This window comes from Falco biarmicus, chromosome 3 (assembly GCF_023638135.1).
Source record: "Falco biarmicus isolate bFalBia1 chromosome 3, bFalBia1.pri, whole genome shotgun sequence".
NCBI lineage: Eukaryota > Metazoa > Chordata > Aves > Falconiformes > Falconidae > Falco > Falco biarmicus.
In genome coordinates this window covers 12670876-12682217 of record NC_079290.1, presented here as the reverse complement: position 1 = coordinate 12682217, position 11342 = coordinate 12670876, and the positions used below count along the sequence as shown (strand labels likewise).

Below are 11342 nucleotides of genomic sequence, written 5' to 3'. Positions count from 1 at the left end.
CAAATAGGCAGGGGATGAACTCACGTGCCTGCAAAGGCAAATTCTGCTGCTGCCTTTCTAGTGGTGTGATTTCAAGGCAGTGAGGGGAGATGAAGAACTGGGCCCAGCAGTTCTGGCCTCTCTTCCTAGCCCAGGAACTTTACACAGTCTTTTTTTGTTGTTTTGTTTTTAATTAGTTTTGATTTTAATTAGTCTTCTCTTCCTTCTCCCCTTCTCCCCTGGGACTTACATGGCTATAGCCTCATGTCTCATCCAGCTCTCTGCTTCATCCCTGTGTCTTTCATGAGGGGTCACCAACCCCAACTTTGTAGTAATGGGTGTCATTTGAGCATGCAATAAGGTCTTGGCAACACTGGCAGAGAGTTGAGTGTCTTTGTAATTTGGCACATGGCCTGTGCTGTAACAGGCTGTGGTTCAGACAGGACTCCTTCCATGATGTCCTCTTTCATTGCTTTTAGTTATGTCTGATATAGTTCCACTTTCCCTACAGCCAGCTGGGCAGGCTTTGCAGTGTGGCCCCTTAAGCAAGCAACATGCCTGGACTGTGGCTGCACAACCCCTGGCTCCCTTGCTGGGCAACTAAGACCTTTCTCCTTTTCTTTTCCTCTCTCCTCTCTCCTTTTCTTTTCCTCTCTCCTCTCTCCTTTTCTTTTCCTCTCTCCTCTCTCCTTTTCTTTTCCTCTCTCCTCTCTCCTTTTCTTTTCCTCTCTCCTCTCTCCTTTTCTTTTCCTCTCTCCTCTCTCCTTTTCTTTTCCTCTCTCCTCTCTCCTTTTCTTTTCCTCTCTCCTCTCTCCTTTTCTTTTCCTCTCTCCTCTCTCCTTTTCTTTTCCTCTCTCCTCTCTCCTTTTCTTTTCCTCTCTCCTCTCTCCTTTTCTTTTCCTCTCTCCTCTCTCCTTTTCTTTTCCTCTCTCCTCTCTCCTTTTCTTTTCCTCTCTCCTCTCTCCTCTCTTCATTTTCATCTCCCTATTGTCACCTTTGAAAAAAGCTTCTATAAGGGGCTGTACTGGGTTGTTCTCATAATGCCTTCCTGTGTGCTGGGGCCTGGGGGGGGGGGGGGGGGGGGGGGAGAGGAACCAAAACCCAAAAAGAACCCAAACCAGGAGATATAATTCCAAAAATAAAACAGAATAGCTCAGTCCAGTTTTTCCCCTTTGAAAGTCTAAGACAAGATGGTTTGTTATCCCTTAGCACTTTAATTTGGCATTGCTATTGCTAGTAATGGGCTGTGAGCTTTGCACCAAGTTTGAAAAACATCTGGATTGAGGCTTGTTAGGTTTGCTCTGACTGAGCTTGTTTTGACTTGCCTGAGGCTTTTTTTTTTTAACTTGGCTGAGTGGTAAGAGCCATTTTTTTGATTGACCAAGTGGCTACAGATAATTTGTTTTACTTTTGTGTATCTTTGTATAGTGCAGCTGTCAGTTTATATAGACAGCAGTAACAAGCTTTTATTCTGTGTAGGATGAGTTATTTATGGCTCTGACCCAAGGACACAGTGTAGAGAAATGTAGGCTTGGTACAACAGCAAAGGTCTTGAGAAGTGGACATGTGGGATGTGCTGCAGAGGAGCGCAGGCATGGGGTGATGAGATGAGGTCTGGGCTGGAACTGGAGACCCCTTGGCTATAAACCACTCACTGAAGGAATGCAGACCTGGAGCCGGACTAGGCAGGTTTTAGGGGTAACAAACAGTACAAAAGTAGTACCCAACATAAGTAAAAAGCACTACATATAGTAAATTTAGACATCACACAGCTGCAGAACAATTAAAAAAGCATGTTTGAAAAAAAAGTTACTAATCATAATTGGAATGTCTCTGAGTGGATCCTGGGGAGAAGAAGAGGGAACCATCAACATGAACATCTTATTTTGCCTGGCTCAGGGCTCCAGATGCTGAGGACTCACTGTAGTGCCACCAGTGTGAAACACCCAAGAATGGGAAGGGTGAGCATAACACCAAGAAAAGGGGTAGAAGCCACTAAGTGTGTGCAATAATTTTAATAATATCATTCTACATAGGATTATTCTTTGTTTTCCTATAGTAGTTAAATCCAGACCAACAACCATTCTTGGATAAAAGCCTGTTAAGATTTCAAGTATAGTAATAATTTACATACACGTACATGATGTGCTTTCTCTTTGCCCATAAGATGAGATACTGAGGCTGTAGCAGTGGTGTGGCATCTTTCTCCTGGTCTTTCTCTGGTTCTTTTGTGCTCCCCTGATCTTGCTGGTGCCACTCTAAGCTTAGACTTGTGGTAACAGGGCTGGTAAAGCTGCACTTGTCCCAAGTCATGGGAAGGAAATCTACATAGTCCCAGGGGGAACAAGCTTTCCTAGTGCTAACCCAAGGCTCCAGGTTTGACTCTGATCGAGCAACGAAATGTGGGTTCTGGTCCTCAAAAAGTAGCTCCTCCTTGCTGGACCCAGCACATATATCCCCTTTTTTCTAGGAGCAGTGCACGGTGTGCAAATCCAAGAGCCTCCACCCCCCTTCTAGTGGCTTTGATTCCCCCTTGGCTGGTAACAGTTTCCTACCCACCTTTTATCTCCTGCTTGCTTTCAAAGAGAAACTACTGCTATTGGTAGCAGCTGCTTTCCTTCTGGCTTATTCTGAAATATTCAGTAATGTGCTCGGGCAAAGGCAGTGCACAAAACTTGGACAGCAGGTGTGGGCGCTGAGTTCCTGCAAGGCTCTGTAAGCAGGTGTCAGGCTTCTGGTCTGTGCGTGCTGTGCAATGAGTGGGCTGATGTCCTTGGTCACCCTCCCAGCTAGGACTCCACGGAGGGTTGGGAGCTGCTTCTCCTGAAGACTGTGCAGGCAGAGAAGAGCAAATGAAGATAAGGGCTCTCCTCATGGCGTGTCTGTCTGTCCTCTGCATGGACATTGGTGAGTTGCTCAGGATTGCTGCGAGGCTTGGGCTGGGATGGCATTTTTCAGGAGAAGCCACATCCATAACTTTTAAGTCCCGAGGCCTTTAAGAAGTCAGTAGATAGTGATAGATGAAGAGCTGGTCTGCACGGTCAGCTTTGCCTTTCCTTTGTGCTGTCACTGCTGCTAAAGGACTTGGGCTGCCCCCAGAGCAACCCAAAATCTGTCACCTTCCCCTGCTCTCATGATGCACTACCAGAAAGAGCCCTTTGGGTTTTTTCTGCAAACTCAATCGCATCTTGAGATCTGCAGGTCTTCACTTCTTGGATGGGGGTGCAATTAAGCTTTGAGCTAAAAATTGAGTGAATTCACTGCTCTCCTGGGCCTGTGACCATTTGCTAAATGCTGTGATGGTGTTGTTGAATATCAACACCTGCAGAAAGCCTCTGCTGCCCACTCACCTGGAAGGAGGGCTTTTCTACAGGGAAGTGTGTGTTTAGCAATTTTGGATATGTGATAGTAGAAAGGTAAAACTGTCTCAGCCAAACAGATCTACTATGTCTTATTCTATCTCCTGTGGCCTGTGTGAGGATGGGAACTGATCCAGCTGGGAAAGGGGTTTCTTGTTTTGACTTCATGCAAATAATTTCTGTTCCTCTCCTGCAGCCGACTTGCTGACATACTACACCTGCACCAACCAGAGCAGCAATGGTCGGTGCCTGATGACTTCCCTGTGTACCAAAAATGAGACAGCCTGCTTGACTATGGTTGATAAGATAGGTGCTGGTGAGTCCTACTGCCATGAACTGCCTGAGTTGTGACATCCCAAGCCTGCTGCCCAACGTTCCTGAGTGTCCCAGCCCAAGCCCTGCTCTTGGTGGGTCTGTGTCCTTCCCCCCTTTTTCTGCTCCAGCACACCTGGGTCTAAAACATTCCCCTTCCATGGGGCTTTGGGAGAATTTGGATAGCACTGGGTTACAGGTGAAGCTCAGTTATTTCTTTGCTTGAATGGTGAGGCAGAGTAGTTAAATGAACACTATAACCTGTATAGTCTTAGGCGATTTTGTGTGCTTCTTAGTAAAGTCAGGATTTACTCCTGGGAGAAAGATTCATGCGTTGGTTTTATTTGATTTCGTTTATCCAGGCACTCACCAACAGAAGTTGACAGCAAAACCTGCATTTCAGCTTGCAGTATGTTTTGAGACCCTTAAAAATGCTGCAGTCAGGACAACAGCAATCACGAGGCATCTGGGGTGAGACCTCCCACAGCGCTGCTGGGAACTGCGATTCTGGTCAGTGTTAGCAGGCCTTTTCTCTGGACTGGACTGTGATGAAGTTCCTGTTGAATAACCCGTACAAGCCGCTTAACCCATCCTGGTTCCTGAGCACCTGCAGTCATTTTGTCCATCTGTCCCCAGGACATCTTCTGAACATCTGATGTTCAGCCATGGAAAGACCGGTCTGAAGCTAGCTTGAGCTTGATGGAGAAGAGATCCATCAGTTATTCTTTTATAACTTTTCATGCAACAGTGCTTTGCAGCTACCATTAAAAAAAAAAAAAAGACATTTCCAAGATGCTTATTATTTATTCTCTTTTTTTTTTTTTATTGAGTGCTGGCTCACAGCAGGGATGGGGTTTTGCAAGCAGCAGGGTCAGGTTGTTCATGTAAGTACATGGGCAGTGAAACAAATGGAGGTGAGCGGGGGGAGGATACAATCCCGATCAGCACAGCCTGAGATCAGAGTGTGTCTCTTACTGTTTCAGCCAGGCAGGAACTTCTGAAGGCATATAGAAAAATGTCTGGAAAAATAATGGATTTGCATCTCCAATGGTATAGTTCTGGTATGCTGTCAAGATTCTGATCTTGACAAGGTCTGGGACAGCATGGGGAAGGCAGATAAGCAAATGAAACACCCTGTGTCAGTTCCTGGCTCTGGGGTCAGCTGGTGCCTATCTGCACAGCCTGGCGCTCTCTCTCCAAAGTAAAGAGGCTGAATCTGAAATACCAGTTGGAAAGTAGATCTGGAATTGTCAGGGATGGTCCTAGCTGGTCAGGCCAAAACCATGCTGAGGAGCATGCTAACAATTAAACAGTGCAGACAACTGTGGGACAGTCCTTGAAACTGTACATGGGCTCTCCATGTATTACTGGTATAGACACAGTTGCCTCCATGACTGCCCTTCTGCAATGTGGTTCCGGCCTCAGGGCAGCTGGAAGGGTGGTGACCTCCTCTGGAGCTTGTGACACCTGGACATGACTGCTGGATACCCCTATTAATGCCCCCAAGTACAGGTTATGGTCCTGAATGTAACTTAATCCAGACCCAGCTGGGATTTGGGCAATACAGGAGTCCCAGAGACACCATAAAATCAGGTAAACAGAGATTTGGGATGCCTCTGGGGCATCATTTCCCTGCCCGGCCTGAAAGAGTGGAAGTCAGCGGGCAATCTCAGAAGAATTTCAACACCTTGTTGTAACCTGGCCCTAGGCTGTCCATGCTGTGTTATTGAACCCGTGTATCTGCCCCACAGTGGGACTCCCATAATGAGTACCCAGGAATAGGGAGTGCATAGGAGGCTGGGTAGGAGCAGCCACAGGGTATGAGTCCTTCAGTACTTTGGGATGTAAGGGTTTAAGCCCATGTTAGTTTGCAGTAAACCCATGGGTGAGGTTAGGTCCGAACTGTCCTTGGCTTCCTTGGGAGTTAAGAACTGAAACATCTGTGAAGGTCTGAGGTGAGGACAGATCTATGTCAGGGGGAGGGTGGTGACAACCCACCTTCCTGTCCTGATTTTGAGGAGGTCACTACCAGGAAGGATACAAAGAATGAGCCCTGCCGGATCAAGAACAAGTAAATCCCCCAGGAGGAAGAGAAAGATGGAGAGAAAGAGCCAGAAGGAAAAATCACTGTTTGTCCACAGTCGTCGGACTTCAAGGATGGGAAGAGCTGGCGCTTGCCCTCACCCACTGTGTGCTCAACACACACAGCTGCCTCTTGTCCTCCCAGGGCAATGCATGCTTTAAACTGTTGTCTTCACTGCCAAAAACAAGTGGTACCATGCTGACCTGGCCTCTTCCTTCCCCACAACCCCACCCAAAATGAAGAATGGGGAACAAGACAGTGTTAGATTCTGCAATTGCTTCAATGGATTTTATTCAGGGCTGCAAAATCCCTGGTGGTGCAATAATACCATGTGCTGAGAAACAATTCTGTCCTGCAGCCCCTGGTGCACTAGCCACTGAGTGGGAAATGGCAGTACATACAGATTAAGATGATGCTGGGATAGATGGAAATATCTGGAACCCTTGTGAGATGCCACCTAAGAAGTGATGAGGCAGACATCTTTCTCTGACCACAGGGAAGGTGAATAGTTAAAACCTTCAGGGCAAATAAAAAGAAGAGATCCCACGAGACCACGCCATGGTGTATCTGTTCCTCCTTGTTACTGTGGTTCCATGTGTGGGCACTTGTCCCAAGGCCTTTTGTGAGAAGACCCTGGTATGAGGCTCCCAGAAGATGAGCAGATCCCTGGCTGACTTCATTTGTTGACTGCTGATCTCTGTTCTACAGCCAGGAAGACCCAATGGCCAGAACGTTTCGGAGGGCAGCCAAATAAAGCTGTGTTTACTAGCCAACTCCAACACAGTTGCATAGTGATGTGGCACAGCCAAGAGTAAATCAGGGACCAAGGTCTCATCCTGAAGGATGTGATTCACATGCCTGCGAGGGTCTGATCTCCAAGGCTGAACCCAAGCTAGGGGAATAAACAGTTCCTGGGAACATCTGTGGTCTGGCATGCAATCATCCACAACATTTAATTAATCATTTTAATTGTTTGTGTGTTCCCTGGCAAGTTTTTAAGATGGACCAAGCACCACTGTTGCATGCAATGTCTGGAAAAAAACCGAGGAGAAGCACAAAGGAAGGACTATTTGCAAGAGGCCTTGTTGATGTGCACCTCTTGGTCTCCATGCTGGAGACGGTCCTGGACATGTTTAATTTACTGTTATAGCTGTAACCTCATTTCTGCTGTGTGCTGCTGGATACTGGGACACCTTTTTTTTTTTTTTTTTCAGCTTTCTGCCCTGACCTAGCCAAGCACTACCTTCCATGCTGCAGTCATACTACTTCCATGTGTTGGCCACCCAGAGTGACAGCACCATCCTCAGTATCCCATGCGCCTCTGCAAAAATGCCAACTGTGGCAGTCCCACACATCACACATATACATCAGACATACCTGAGGCTAGAAAGGTAATGTCCCAGCTATCTGGCTCAATGGGCCGCTGACAATTCTCAAAATGCCAAACAGCCCATCGCGCACCTTTGTCCATCATCACGCTTGTCCAAACCACTCCTGCCAGCAGACGTGTGGTGGACCACTTCCTGTGGCCTTGCAGATCATCTTCCTGCTGTTAGTAAGGAACAGATTTGAACCCCTGGACCAGGTGACACTTCTTGAGTTCTGTGTCAGAGGGGAGATGTTCATGCCATCCGTTCTTGGAAGTGGAGGAATAAACTGAGTCAGACACATTTCTTTGTTTTTTTAAAAAAAATAATAATCAAGAACACACCGTGTTTGTCACGCTGAAGAGTAACACAACTATTTTCCCCTCCCTCAAAAAACTAAATCTGGTTAAAGTAAACTACTTTATCAGTGCGGACCTTTGCCAGGGTGCTCCCGCCACTATGGGACACTGAGCCTTGGCTTCCCAGGCTCACTTCCAGACTCCCCTGAAGAGTCATCCCTGCGAGAGGACACCACGCAGTGAATCATGCTGGGCGATCCTTATTCCCTGGAATAGGTCTAGCTCTTTGGTTGCTACCTCGTGACATCTGGGAGGACTGACACACCTTCTCTGGCATCCACAGTGGCATGCAGTCCCTGAGTCTGGTAGATTTTCATCTGTTGGGCAAGCAATGTGGCTTGTCCTCTCCACACCCAGAAGGTGTACGTCCATCGCAGAGGAACGGTTAGGGCTCATGGGGTTATCAGGGCTGACTTCACCATCCTGTTGATCCTGCTTTACGGCAGCTGTATTGGCAGACCAGTGGTTTAACACCAGTGTCAGAAACCTCAAAAATATCTCTAAATCAACCAAAAAAAGCTTACCCCAATAATTCCCCATCTTTTTTTTTTTTTTCAAAGAAGATGCTATGCATTTTTGTGTCACATTGAACTTCCTCTGGCCATTGCCTTCACTGTGATGAGCACTAATTAGTCCCATCAGATGCTCTAAATGTCTCTGATGAGCATGACCACTGCTTCAGGGACTCTTGCTCATCTGACTGATCTCCTGCCCAGAAACTAACGGTGGCCCCATCATTTTAGCCCTCCCTCTGGCCACCTAATCTCTTTCTTCCACATGTTTTCTGAGCCTCTGCCTCTTCTCCTTCTGTATCTCCATCTTCTAAACCCCAGGCTGTGTAGCTACAACTGGGTCTCTGTTCTCTTTTGTGCAGACCAAGCCTTGCAGGGTGGAGAAGGAAGAGGTGAACAGACAGCTGATGGCCCAGGTGGCTTCATTCAAAGGTGCTGCTCCTGCTTCATCCTCTCTGCTCTTTGATGGCTTGCTAAGAGGTGACTCATGGAGATGCTGGCCGATATGCAGCATCAAACTTCCATGTAACTCTTTCCTTGGAAGCAGAAGTGGGACAGGCAGTCAAATGGAGGCCCCAGAAGGGCTGAAAATATCAGCTCCAGCTCCACCCAAATTGTAAGCATGCAGAGAAATCACAAAGGCTGAGGACATCACATCTGAGTGGTATCTAGCAGGACTCTCAGTCAGATGCTTTGTGTCCTAAGAGGGACAAAGATATTTTTACCCTTTGCTCAGATGTAGCAAAAGAAAGCTGTTGCAAAGCTGGAAACCAACCTCCAGTGCTCTGGCTTCTCCATTTGAACCACAAAGCCATTGCTCTCTTGCAGCAGCTGCTCTCCAAATCAGGATGCAGAACATTTAGGACTCTGTCAGTAACCAGCAGCTTTTATAGGCAAACAGGAAATTGTAAGACATTTCCTGTTTATATTGCCACCCATGAGTATACAGCTAGATCTGCCCTGACTCCAGATACTGGGGGTTCTCCACTTCTAACCTGGGAAGGCACTTGGCAGTAAACCCAGATGAAGCCATTAATTTATGCCATTTATTATCATTTTTTCTTTGAGTAACTGCCTTCACTGAACTATGTGGCCACAGATGTGATGATCAAATTGGAACTAAACAGTACAAACCCCCGGCTCAGACATCAGCAGCACTCCTAGCCTGACCATAGATAAATTAAAGTATTAAAAGCAATAAATGGAATGAATTGCCTTAGTGCTTTCACTCCCCTCCAGACCCATCAGACCAGCCTGAAGGCAATGGTGAGGTGAGAAAACAACCCACATGCATTCCTGCCCTCTCAAATAATACATGATCCCTGCCCACTCTTTCCAAATTGTTGGCTTCATCATCACTCAGTCCAAACGCGGGGAAGATATATATCCTGTCCCCAGGTGAGGGTGCTTTTCCTGGGCTGCAGAGACGACTGAGAGAAGATGAAGGCCGCCCTCCTTGCTGTGCTGGTTTTGATCCTATGTGCAGATCAAGGTGAGGTGTCACGGTTCACTACTAGACAAAGAATAGTTGTGTGTTTGGAAGTCAGGGAGGTCTCATAGCCAGGGAAAAGAAATAATGGGAGAAAGTACTTTAGCTCTGACAGTGGTGCAGCTGAAGGACACACTGCTCCTCTTCAGGTTTCTTATCTGTAGCCTGGATGTATGAAAGGTTTATTTTCTGCAGGGAAATTTCCTGATAGATGCAGGTACTACTGGAATTTTATGAAAGTGAGACCAAAAAAAGGGGGCATTTGCCACTGTTCTGCCTTTGTTAAGAGACTTCCCAGTGATTTTGTCCGTTGAGATGATGCAAGACTGTGGTTATTTCTAAATCTTGATGAAGAATTGCTTCAGCATATGATAGCACAATACAACAGCAATTCTGTGCACCTGGTTCCTACTGCAGTCAGTGATGCCGGTTTTAGCAGCAGCATGGGACAGGGCCAGACCTACAACATCTGGCCTTGTGCAGCTGCCTGCTGAATGCCCCTGATTTCTGCCCATCTCAGAGACCCACCAAACTTGCTGATTTCAGAGATTTTGGGACAAAGTTGGGGAACTGGGGAGAAGTTGGGTTGTGGACTAAATGGGTTAAACAGTCTTATGCTGGGGTATTGAGTGGATAGGTATATTTGTGTATTATTTGCATTATAGATTATGTGTTTTATTTCACAGAGATACTGAAAATGAAGTCAGAGCCCCCTCAAAAGATATGATCTTGTAGCCTCTACAGACAAGACAATTAAGCAACCAGAGAGAATAAATATTATCCTCATTTAGTAAAAAGGAACAGGGTTTGCCAGTGCTTTGAAATTTGCCACGTTGTCTGGGGAAGAAAAATAATTTATTGGAATAGTTATTTCTGTCTCATTGTGGCCTAAGAATACCTTTCTGCTATTTAGCTTTGTTCTCTTACCAGAATAGCGATTCTGACAGATTTCCAAGTGTCAACAAGGCCCCAGGGACAGAAAGATTGTCTTCAGTGCCAGAACGAAGACTGCCCTAATCCATGTTAGATGACCTAGGCAGTCAAGATGAAGTGTTAGACTGCATGTGTCTTAGGACTGAATTCACACAGCAAAAAGCCCTTCTCCTCACCTTTTTTTTTTTTAACCCAAGTAATGGATATATGTTTGAGGGTGTTGAAGTCCCACACAAAGACACAGGTGTGAGAGACTGGCGACTTTAGGCTGTGAGGTCCCAATTAACCGTATTTGACTGCTAGTGCTTATTGCCCAATAAGGCTATAGCCTAATAGTCTCCAGCAACTAGAAAGGATGACCCCAAGCCTTGGGACATCCTTGTAGACTCCTGCAGCAGACCCTGACCTTCCCTGCTCCCTGCGTCACATCAAACTCAGTACCCTTGGCCCATTGTGCTATTATTTAAAGGGCAGGGCAGGAAGGGAAGACTTGCACTGTTGGTGCATGTGTTGGGTCTAAATGTGCAAGTGTGTGGACTCCAGAGTGGGTTGGGTCTGAGTCTTGCAGCTCCATCACTTTCAGCAAACCTGCACTTCGTACATTTGAGAGTCAAGAGGAAGAAGGCAGTGTTTTTTGCTGCCAGTACTAGTGGCATTTTGTTCCCATCTTCCATATTTTGTGTCTCCTCCTGCAGCAAATGCCCTGTATTGCTACACCTGCAACTGGGAACAAAGCAACTGGAGCTGCCTGAAGGCCAAGAAGTGCTCGGACAAGGATGAATACTGTGTGACCAATGTTGCCTCTGTAGGAATTGGTATGTACTGGCTGTATTTCCTCTGGTTAGGACTCAGGAATGGGATGTGGGATTTTGACTGAATTTGGTATGGTTGCCCTTTGTTGATGGATGGGCTGAGGAGTCATGGGGAAGCACATGTGGGAGGTGGAGCC

At 46.6% G+C, this 11342-nt stretch overlaps 2 long non-coding RNA genes across 3 annotated transcripts; one reads left to right on the top strand and one right to left on the bottom strand.

The window, feature by feature from the left end:
* Positions 1-1079: 1079 nt before the first annotated feature.
* On the top strand, positions 1080-5869 carry LOC130146327 (uncharacterized). Of its 2 annotated transcripts, none has more exons than XR_008820861.1 (3): positions 1080-2886; positions 3535-3654; positions 4013-5869. It is a non-coding gene; the product is annotated as an uncharacterized LOC130146327 (long non-coding RNA). The 2 variants fall into 2 exon arrangements; XR_008820862.1 differs by having other exon boundaries at positions 3535-3749.
* Positions 5870-5994: 125 nt separating this feature from the next.
* Positions 5995-11065, bottom strand: LOC130146328 (uncharacterized). Its single transcript, XR_008820863.1, has 2 exons — positions 8747-11065; positions 5995-8671 (listed from the first exon to the last, which is right to left on the bottom strand). It is a non-coding gene; the product is annotated as an uncharacterized LOC130146328 (long non-coding RNA).
* Positions 11066-11342: the final 277 nt, after the last annotated feature.